This window comes from Hemibagrus wyckioides, linkage group LG28 (genome assembly GCF_019097595.1).
Source record: "Hemibagrus wyckioides isolate EC202008001 linkage group LG28, SWU_Hwy_1.0, whole genome shotgun sequence".
Taxonomy (NCBI): Eukaryota; Metazoa; Chordata; class Actinopteri; order Siluriformes; family Bagridae; genus Hemibagrus; species Hemibagrus wyckioides.
Window position 1 is genome coordinate 11,844,895 of NC_080737.1, and position 11,589 is coordinate 11,856,483.

Consider the following 11,589-nt stretch of genomic DNA (forward strand, 5'->3'; position numbering starts at 1 on the left):
ATAGTGAAGCACAGCCCAGGTGTGTGTACACACTGTGGGTGTGGTGTGTTTGTGTGTGTGTGTGTGTGTGTGTGTGTGTAGTTATTTTGCACAAGCTCTGCAAGTTTATTCATTTCTACATGTGCAAGCATGCCATCGTGCATTTCTGCAAGCCTGGCAACTTTTACTGAGAGTTGCAAAAGTGCCACAGGAAGATATCCTAAAGCCACCTTCATTTATTTTGGTCCCAGTAGGAAGAATTAAAAGTATTCCAGCTGTTAGGACGTAGTGTGTTGCTGCCCCCTAATTAGTACAACCACCCAGTCTCACTGATTCATGCGTTTGGGAATAGCTTTGTCATGTGGCTCAGATAAGAGGATGATTATCTCAGATAAGGCACGCTTGATTTAACACCTAAAATCACCAACACCATCTGTCTGTTAAAAAAAAAAAAAAAAAAAATGCCCAGAATGCCACAGGGCATGCGTTTTGAAGCCAAATATGTGCAAAGTTCAACTCTCCTTGCACCAAAACACAGCTCCAAAAACAGCTTTGAACCTCCTGAACCTAAAGAGTTCCAGAAACCAAAACCTCAGGCTGGATCGCTAATGCTCACACACACCGCCCAATCTGTTGGCTCTGCTATTCTCAGCACCGTCAATGGGTTCGGAATTTTATATTTATAACACACACACACACACACACAATTTCCAAAATATATCCAAAAACTCTTAGTGGAAGTGTAGCGCATTTATCAAATGTCTCACTACAGTAGTAGTAGCCTTGGTAGTAAGCCTGAATATTGAAATGATGACATTTATTTTGGTGTGGTGCAGGATGTGCAGAATGAAGCGTATTGAATTGTCTAGAAATATTCGCTGAAAATAGCATTATGTATTTGTGTATTTATATATTTGTTTGTCCTGTAGCAGCAGGAGTAGTAGTCTATTTTTGGGGTATTTAGGTGATTTTTTTTTTATTGTGTTATATGTAGCAAATTTCTTTTTATTGTGTTGTGTATAGCTTATTTATTTATATATATATATTTTTATTAATTATTTATTGTGGTGAATTAAAAAAAAAAATAATAGTGTGTGTGTGTGTGTGTGTTCTCCCTCACCTGCGGCAGTGGCTGAGGTGCGGTTGAGGGCCCCCTGTTGACTGCTTTGGGTGTTTGCGTTATTCTGATCTGGTCTGGTCTCTGTGGTGTAGAGCAGCGTTCTTTACTCCAGTTCCTCTCGGCTTGTTTGCTTTAGTTTTGTCCCTGCAGGTTGTATTTAGGTAAAAATCGTATCACGTCAAGTCAAATATGACCTGTTATTATGCATACTGAGGATGTGCAGAAAGCAGTACAGGTGATTAATGTAAATATAACCAATGATGGTTCAATGCAGGAGCAGCATGATCACACTAAAGCTGTGTGAATGCTCTCAGTTAGCAGTCTGATCAGTCCTATAAATTCCAGACGTTATATTATATTGTTATTATATTATTAAGTGCCAACCAATGTTGTAGACCTAAATCCTTAATTGCACACTTAATTGTCCAGTTGTAAATGCAGAATAATGATTTAGGGCTTGAATGTGAGCAGTACTGTGTGTTTGATTTAACACTAGTTTGATTTTACACTAGTATAGTGCCTGATTAAACATCTGTACAAGACAATACTGTCTGAAGCATGCTCTGGAAGTGATGAGTGGCTAATATTTCAATTTAAATACAATTTACAATATTTTGATGTTAATGTCATTCATGTCTAACAGAGATTGTGTTGTGTGTTGGTGAGAATAATGGGCAGATGATCCGTACATTCGAGGTTTAAGTCTGGGTGGAACAGAGAGCTGTGTGTGTGTGTGTGTGTGTGTGTGGTGGGGAATTTTATTCCAAAACCCCCTGGGTGTAGAAAGATAATAAAGAAAGTGTTAGATGTACAGTTTATATATGTGTGTTATGTATACATGTCTCTGTGTGTGTTTAGTTTTATATGTTTATCATAAAATTGTTTCTGTTCTATTAATATAGTTACTATAATTCAGCTTTAAGTGTATTATCATTAAATCACTCTAAATAAATTCAGATTATTATTTTTTTTCTTTTACTTTTATTACCACTTTATTGTTTGAATGTATTTATTTATTTATTTATTTATTTATTTATTTATTTATTTATTTATTTATTTTCAATAGAATTTCTTGGACAAGGCCAAGCAGCCATAGCCATGAAGCAAACTTTGAATATGGAGAAGGAGTGAGAGAGAGAGAGAGAGAGAGAAATCCATCCTGTCGTTGATAAGGGCCTCCTCTCAGTTGGCCGTCAGAAAGCCTCCTTCTCTGGAATCTCCCTCCATCCCCATTTTGTCCCTCCTCTCCTCTCCTCTCCTCTCCTCTCCTCTCCTCTCCTCTCCTCTCCTCTCCTCTCCTCTCCTCTCCTCTCCTCTCCTCTCCTCTCCTCTCCTCTCTTCCATCTATTCCTTCTCAGTCCGTTTTGCTCTCTTTCTTATCCCTCTGTGATGAGACAACAAATACCGAGTGACATTAAGTGTAAGCCAAGCACATCACATAGTCCTGTTTGCTGTGTCTCAGTCTCTGCTTTTATCCACTCCCTCCCTCCGTTCCTCCCTCCTTCCCTCCCTCCTTCTATGTTCCCTCGTGCTGTCTCTCTCTCTCTCTCTCTCTCTCTCATTAGTGCCCTCCCTCTCACTATTCTCTCTGTGTAAGTCCCTCCTTCCTGCTCTGCTCCAATCTCTAGTAGGAAAAGAACGAGTGAGAGCGGGTGATAGAGAAAGAAGGGGAGAGAGAGAGAGAGAGAGAGAGAGAGAGAGAGAGAGAGAGAATGAGAGGAATAATGTTAGACGACGGGGGAAATTCCAAACTTTTTTTCTTCAGGGAAAATTGAAAGAGAGAGAAAGAACGAAAGCAGCAAGAACGGCTTCTTTCATCATGCTCATTTCTCCCTTTTCTACCTCCTCCTGCTTTCTTTCTTCTTTTCCCTTTTTGATTTCTCTTTCATTTTTCTCTGTTCTTCTGTCCTTCTCTCTGTGTCTTTCTCTCTGGGGGTAGTGGGCCTCCCTGCACTAACTGGTATCAGCTGTGGAAGGAAATCTAGGGATGATTTCCATTCCTCTATCAGTTCGTTCTCCCTTCATTTCTGTCTGTTCATCAGAGAGGGAGAGAGATAGAGAGAGAGAATCCCATGTGTAAAGAGAGGGGGGGGCATGCAGGATTAATGAATGGGATGGGTAGGAAGAAGACGGGAAAGACAGGGAAGAAAACAGCTGAAGCGTTGTTTTAGTCGATCCTCTGGTCTTTTTTTTACTGTGCGTCTGTGATTTTCTACCTGCTGTACAGCAGCTCGGCTGTTCTTCAACCTCCGCCGTGAATCTGCAGCACCAGCACACGTAACACATGGGGTGAGAGACAGTGTGTAAATATGTCTGTGTGTGTGTGTGTGTGTGTGTGTGTGTGTGTGTGTGTGTGGAAGTGCATGTACTTTGTTTCATAGAGAGAAACAAATAGACGTTAATAAAGGTGTTATTACCTACTTATTATTTTTTATTATGTTATTAGCCTTATATACTCTCTCTCTCTCTCTTTCTCTCTCTCTCTCTCTCTCTCTCTCTCTCTATCTCCCGGTCAGTGATTTAATTAATTCTAACACCTACAGGTATTTGTTGCATATCATATATCATTTCACTTCCTTATATGTATATTTATCGTTGGAGTTGTTCCTTTCTGCCTGGTATCAGTTTTAAATTTCCCTCCATTTTTCCCTTGCTTAGCATACACCCTCTCTCTCTCTCTTTCTCTTTCTCTCTCTCTCTCTTACTCTCTCTCTCTGTCTGTCTGTCTTTCTTCAGACTCGGTCTACCTCACACTCACATTCTCTCTCTCTCTCTCTCTCTCTCTCTCTTTCTCTCACTCTCTCTCTCTCTCTCTCTCTCTCTCTCACTCTCTCTCTCTCCCTCTCTCAGTGTCTTCGCTCTATTTTTTCTCTCTCTCTCCCTCTCTCGCTCTTGCTCTCTTCGCTCTCTCTTCCTCTCTCTCTCTCTCTCCCTCTCACCCTCTTCGTTCTCTTCGCTCTCTCCGCTCCAGACAGTGGTCAGACATCAGCTGTCTGATCATGCGCTTTCCTTCTCTCCCCTTTGCAGTCCTTTGTTTCTTCTCGGTCGTCTTTCTGTCCTTTCTGTGATTCAATAATATGAAAGCCTGAGGGAATTATCCTTCCATCTCCATCCCTTCCTACCTTTCTGTCTTCCTCTCATTCTTTCTTTCTATCAGACATGCAGCGACTGCGGCAGCCAGACGCTCATCAGAGTAAGTCGGTCTTTTTTTTTTCTTGCTCGGTGCGTTTGTGTGTGATCTGCCGCTTTGGGTTAGAGGCTGATCCTCGATGCGTAAGATGCACAAGGCTGTGATTTGCGGTGTGACTGTGTATCAGTGTGTGTGTGTGTGTGAGGTTATCGTTCTCTTCATCACAGTTACAAGCTCTTTAGATAAGGGAGAAAAGCATGAATAATTAAACATCATGACTTGGTGGGTGTGTGTGTGTGTGTGTGTGTGTGTGTGTGTGTAGTATATAAAGCATGTACATTATATTATTGTATCTGTATATGAGTGTGTGAATCTCATTCATTAGTGTGTGCGTGTGTGTGTGTGTGGCCGGCACGCGGTGTCTGTGTGTGGCGCCGCTCCTCCACACACATGTGTGTGTGTGTGTGTGATGGCTGCATGTCTTTGTGCGATACACGGTCACCGTTTGTGTAAGATTCGACTATTACACTCCGCTGGAAGACTGAGAGGCAAAATAACGTACAATAAAAACGAAAAGAATGCAGGAAGAAACAGAAAAAGGGATGATGTAAGCATGGACGCATGGACGGACAGTGGTGCTGGCACAGGAATGGCGGCTCCTCTCTCTTTCTCTCTGCACATCTCTTTCTCTTTCTCGGGATAGACTGTGCCTCTCTTCTTCCCTGAGACCCTAACTTGTGACGCTGTGTCTCGAGGTCCACGGGTTGGGTTCTCGGGAGCTGTGAGGGGTGCCTGAGCTTCGAACCGAACTGGAGAGAGAGAAAGATGAAGCACGAGGGTGAACGATTGGCTCGTGGTAAAATGGATGGAAACGGCTTTTGGGTGGTTAAATGTTGGCCTTAGAGTCATGTGATAGAGAGAGAGAGAGAGAGAGAGAGAGAGAGAGGAATGGGTGTTGAGTTTGGCCCAAACATAGCTTAGAATGTGAGTCAGGAGACTGAAATGGCTCTGTGTGTGTGTGTGTGTGTAAGTAACAGCATCTGTAACACCCTAGGTCCACACCCAGATCTGTGCGTGCGCATCTGTAAAACTGTGTCTCCACTGACTTCACTTGTGTATGTATCTGTGTGTGTATGTACATATATAAGTATATTTGTGTGTGTGTGTGTGTGTGTGTGTGTGTGTGTTTTGCTGTCCTGAGAGCAGCACAACGTACTGTTGAGAGCGTGATCCTGATGGCTCGGTACATTTGTGTTTGACCTCACAATACCTTTCAGCAAGTGTGGTGTGTGTGTGTGTGTGTGATCGCTTATAAGCAATTCTTATACAACTTTCCGACACTGGAGCAATACAGTAAAAAAAAAAAAAAAAAAAAAAATATTCTGCTTCCATTTTCCTGAAGGTTTTGTGGAATGAGAGTGACACATCACTACCACAGATTCATCCGTCTGAAAAAGTAGTTCCCGCTCTGGAGGGACACGTTATGCAGAATCAGAGTTTCCTTTACAGCAGTGTATTTATGTAATGTCCCGAAAATGTACCGAAAATATCTTTCGTTTCGCATACATGTGTATTAATGGAATTTGTCGTAGAGGTCCGTTAGGGTTTATGTAATCGTCCGTACGCAACAGATGCGAAGAAGCTTAGGTTTTCATTTGATGAGCGCAGATGCATAATTATTTTGCTTGTATATGTAAAAATCGAAAATATTCGGTGCGTGGACATAACAATATAAACCACGAAGAAGCGTCCGACCATTCGATAGTTTGCTGCACTGTACAAATCGTCGCAGGAAAGATGGCAGCCGCCATGATGCAGGGCAGGAATCAGTGCAGGTATCGAATGCAGTTTAGCCGATGGACGTGGTAGCGTGCTTGGAGTTGAGGCAGCATGGCGCCCTTCGTGCGCCTGTCCCTGCGTGTGCATGTGATTCATGGGCCTGCTGCGTAAGATGGAGTTCTATCACATTGGCTCGGTTCCAAACGACACCCTTCTCCCTCTCTAGTGCCCTATGGCGTGTGCTCCTAAGTGGAGGCTTCTTTTGGAGTCAGAATGGGTGTAGAGATGAGTCATTTGAAACACAGCCATCGAGGCAGCCACACTGACAAGGGGAGGGTTTCTCACCGACTCAAAAACTCATTCAAACTATTGACTTTCCAAAACTTTACTAAAGCTATGCACCTGTGTATATGTTGCCATAGTAACCAGGTGCTTTGAAATCCATCATTATTATTATTATTATTATTATTATTATTATTATTATTATTATTATTATTATTATTGTTATTACTATTGATACTAATACTAACAATAATAATAATAATAATAATTATTATTATTATTATTATTATTATTATTATTATTATTATTATTATTATTATTATTTCAGCACCTTTCAAAAGTTCGACTTTAGCACTTTTGCTAACATGGTATATGGAACGTTAGCCTTTTCCTCGTTGCATCTTTTTAAATATGTTTCTAATCGTAAAAAAAGCTGAAAGTACAAAGGACCTTTTTTCTGAGGAGGTGCTTTCCTTAAATTGAAGCTTGAATATTTAATTACAGTGCTAATCTTAGTAATTATAATTCTCATCCTGTTCGTTAGTTAAGTAGATGATGAGAAATGAGCAAATTATTTTTAGCTTCCACCAATTTGATCTTCTGATTGTATGCAATATTGTGGGTATATATATATATATATATATATACACACACACAGTGTTACTGATATGACATGGATCGTTTGAGTGTGTGTGTGTTGATGAATGTGGATTTTTCCACTGTCCTACTTTACTATATGAAGAATGTAATAGTACAATAGGTCAGGAGAGAAAAGGCAGCGAGAGAGATCATACACTAGAGAGACTTAGGGATAAGAAGAAAGCACATTCACAAAATGTTAACTAACAAAGTGGCAGGAAGCACAGGCACCGAAGCCTATAGAAAACTTTTAGTTTCAGTTTTTCAAGAAATAATTATGAATCACATTAATAATTGTCTGTGTGTATGGGAGGAACTGTATACTGTATACTGTAGTGTGAGAATAATGAGTGTATGCAGTCCTGTGAGTGTGTATATGTGTGTGTGTGTGAGAGAGAGGGAGAGAGAGAGAGAGAGAGAGAGAGAGCAATACAGTAGAGCTGGAGTGTGGGAGAGCTGTCTCCATTGTTCTAGTGATTGTACTCTTCCTCGGCCGGTATCTGAAACTCTCATACACTGGATCTGTGTGTGTGTGTGTGTGTGTGTGGTCCTTCCTTTTGTGTGTAAGTATTGGTCACAGCAAGGCGATAGTGTCCAGATTCTGAGGCTATACTTTATTCTAGGTATCAGGATTTAAAGCCTCCTCTCTCTCTCTCTCTCTCTCTCTCTATTTGGTCTGCAGTCCCACCCTGGGAACGCCCAGATTTTACTGCAGCACCGATCTGTCTCATACTCTACCTGAATCCTATCACACACACACACACACACACATTTACCTGCAATAAGTTGTGTGTGTGTGTATGTCTGTGTGTGTATCTATATATGTGTGTGTTTGGATCAGTTTTGTTAAATGCGAACTCATCAATGTGTATGTAACCTAACGCTAGACATTTCTGTGTTCGATTTCTTCAATATTTTACGCTAGTTTAACTGCAGTAGGGGAAATAAAAAAAACAGCTGAGGTTAGTGCTGTACATCCTGATTAGCAGGAGTCTGAGGAGTGTGCATGAGAAAAATACAATATTTAGAGAACTAAATCATCACTCTTATACAGCTTGCACCGTCCTGATTGGGTGGATGTCATGATGTGAAACTGTACAATAACTAGTATAGATCGTGGATAGCATACGGATAGCACCTGAACAAATGGCAAGAGAATTGAAAGATAAAATAATAACAGATTAGATAATAATAAATCTACAATACAAGTGCTATACAATCTTCATGGTTAATTATTAGTAGTTTGTTAGTTTGCTAGCTAAGGCTCACTAACTAGAGATTTGGATTAGATTAACTGTAGAATTATTCTCCCTGATTTGATAAATTGCAATAATAGATAGATAGATAGATAGATAGATAGATAGATAGATAGATAGATAGATAGATAGATAGATAGATAGATAGATAGATTTTCTACAATTCAACCATGAAACCACATGGATGAATAAATAAATAAATAAATAAATTAAATATTTCACATTCACATTTCCTAATTCTTTTCGAATCTATGAAGAAAGCGATTGTATTAGTGTGTTATTAAAAATTCACAGCCATTAAATCACATCTGATCTGTTCGTCGACGTCGTAGGAGAGGCAAAACCCATCAGGAAGATGGATGGTGAGTCATACAGTCTATTACGTCGAAGTTTGGAGTAAAGAGTGGAGCAGACCTAGTAGAGGAATACCTCGAAGCTACCTTGAAAAGCAACAAAGAGAGACACAATAGGCTTGTTGTGGAGTGACGTATGCGCTATTGTGTTGTTTATTTGTGCCCTTGCTATGTATAAGACGAGATGTGTTTGAGTGGGTGGAACCCCACTCGGCAAAAATGGCTGGAAATATCCAGGACCGTGGTAGCAGTTTGAACTATTTAATCCTCACATTCTTTTGCATTCTTTTCATTTCTCACTCGCTCGCTCCCTCCCTCTTTAATGCTCGTTCCCTCGTTCTCTTTCTCTCTCTCTTTCTCTCTCTCTCTCTCTCGCTCTCTCTCTCTCTCTCACTCTGTCCTCAAATGGCTTTTGCCCTACTTTACAGAGCAGAGCTGAGACAAGCCAGCCTCTACAGGCATAACTGCCAGACAAACACCCTCCGAGCCCTGCTGTGTGTGCGTGGGCATGCAAACAATAGAATAACTGGGTAGAATAAATACGGCAGGTTATCTTAATAGACACCTGGAATATTTTCAACAGCATGGTCTCAGGAGTGAAACTGGTGAACGATGCAGAACGCCGATGCGCAGTCTTTTGGTCTGTGTGAAAACGATTCACAGCATGTTAACTGGATATTATGGATTTATGGATAGGTCGCCGTATTAGCTTCGCTTTTTTTGCACGCACGATGATATTAAGTGGCGTGTTCCACTGCAGAGGCAGGACAATTAGAGACATGTCTGTGATGTTTTTCCTGCTGCGTATACGTTTGCTTAAGAGACGGTAATTGTAACGCTTCACACACGGGAATGATCATGTTTATGCTGTCGCTAATTATCCCAGTGTCGCATGAATAGCATGAATAGTATCAGGTTGCAGATTGCTTCCTCAAGGTATAGCAGGATATCACCTAGTGATTAGTCTGGAGTTTTTTCTCTACGATTTCTCTCTCTACTCAGGTACATCCACCGATCTTTTTTATTGATATGAACATTACTTGTATTGCTAATCTAAACTAAACTTACACACTTTATTGTGGCTCCAAATAAGTATATTTTACACAAATGGTGACGTTTCCTCCTTCACCAGGGTGAACTTTTTTTTAACATAATTCGTATTATATTCAAGAATTCTAGATAAGATAAAATGGGTGTAGATGAAGCATAGGTGTGTGTTATAAAGGTGCTTTTCTCTGCTAAACTTTTTCTTTTCTTTTGCAGCTTCTCTCTCTCTATCATGTTGTCTGTCGCTTTCTCTCTCTCTCTCTCTCTCTCTCTCTCTCTCTCTCTCTCTCTCTCAGTCCTCTGGCTTTTTGTGTGTTGGACTGAGCATCCCAGGAGGCAGCGTGGCCTCCATCGTCCAGAGAAGCGAGGGACTGGTCAAAGCCCACCTGTTCAGCATTTACAAAGAAGGAACAAAGAATGACAAGTCTATAGTACGTTAAATCTCCCGAGTCTTATTAAAGGAGCCCCTTTTTTTCTTTTCATGGCTGTGGAGTAACTCCAGTCAGCTTTTTTTTGGTTGAATCGTCTGTGAATTAGGAGAAGAAATGGTCTAACTATTTTAAAAAATGTTTGCATGACTTAATCTTTGCTATAGTCACTAAAATCATTTCGTTCTCTAATCTCTTCGACTGTTCCAACGATCTTCTTTCCCAGCTGTGAGCTCCGAAAAGGTTTCTTCTTGCATTCGTTCTCTCTCTCTCTCTCTCTCTCTCTCTCTACTTAACCCCCCTCCATCCAACCCTCTCCGTCAACGAAAGTCTTTTCATAATGAATGGCAAGGTACGATAATAGCCTTGCGGTTTCCATAGAAACCAGACAGTAGCCCTGTGTGTATGGCATACATCCCCCCCCCTCCTTTTTTTTCTTCCCTCCTTTTTTTTTCTTCAAGGGGGCAAATGATAGTGGAATGTGAGGCAAAACACCTCCCTCTCTCCTTCCTTCCCTCCTTCTTACTCCGTGTACTCATTGCACTGTATTCCCTTTTCCCCTTCAGCCTCTCAGAATTTTTACTCATTCCCTTTTCTTGTTTTGTTTCCTGTTTTTATTTGGATGTTCTGAAGTTGTCATAAAATAAAGTATGAACTGAACTGACTTAATAGAATTGAAACGACCTCTTTACGTTCAAGGTAAAAAAAAAAAAAACCCAACCAAACAAACAAAAACGTGTCTGTGTTTTTCTTTCCATGGATTCTATAGCAAAATGTAAAATTGAAATGATTAGCTAGCAATATACACTAAGGTCCATCATTAGGAGCGAGTGATGAACAAATTTATTAATGGATATGATTAATGAAGGCATGGACTAATCCTGAGCGAAAAATGAATCATAAACACGACTGTTGACTTCTCCTAATGACTTGCAGTATTATTAAAGATTATTTACATTACAAAAGGTGTGCTTGGAGACAATGTAGAGTAACACAAATTATAATGTAATTTGGGGCCATTTTTGTATTTGTTTTAATTAGCACTAACAAAAACCACTTTTGTTAACATATGCCATATTTTATACTGTGTGCTGGAGTGAATTGACATCCTGAGAAATTCCCCTTTGAATAAATAATAAAATAAATAAAAATTCATCAATATAGTTTTGATTTTCTGCATATTGTCTCTCGGCAATTTAAATAAAATAATCAAAATTTTACTTCAACTCTCCCAGATGACCTGAACTCATCTTACAGTAGACTTCAAGCACGATAATTATTTCATTATTTAATTTCATTTTCCGATGCAAATTCTGAAACCAACCACTCTTTTCTAAATGCCAAGGGAAACTGTTTTTTTATTATTATTATTATTTTAAAGCAGTAGATTAATGGTACATTCCACAAATATTAGCAGTATGTCATTTGTGTTTTTACAGTATTATACCAATAAATTGTCACCTAGCCTAAATGACACTTTAACATTATTCTGTGATAGATAGATAGATAGATAGATAGATAGATAGATAGATAGATAGATAGATAGATAGATAGATAGATAGATAGATAGATAGAT

The 11,589-nt window shown here is 39.9% G+C and overlaps 1 long non-coding RNA gene across 2 annotated transcripts in view; it reads left to right on the plus strand.

The window, feature by feature from the left end:
* The window catches only part of LOC131348224 (uncharacterized), a 91,347-nt gene extending 80,553 nt beyond the window's left edge, over positions 1-10,794 (plus strand). For both annotated transcript variants that reach the window (XR_009203901.1, XR_009203902.1), the window contains exon 4: positions 9,802-10,794. This is a non-coding gene — a long non-coding RNA (uncharacterized LOC131348224). The remainder of the gene's footprint in view (positions 1-9,801) is intronic.
* The last annotated feature ends 795 nt before the right edge of the window (positions 10,795-11,589 follow it).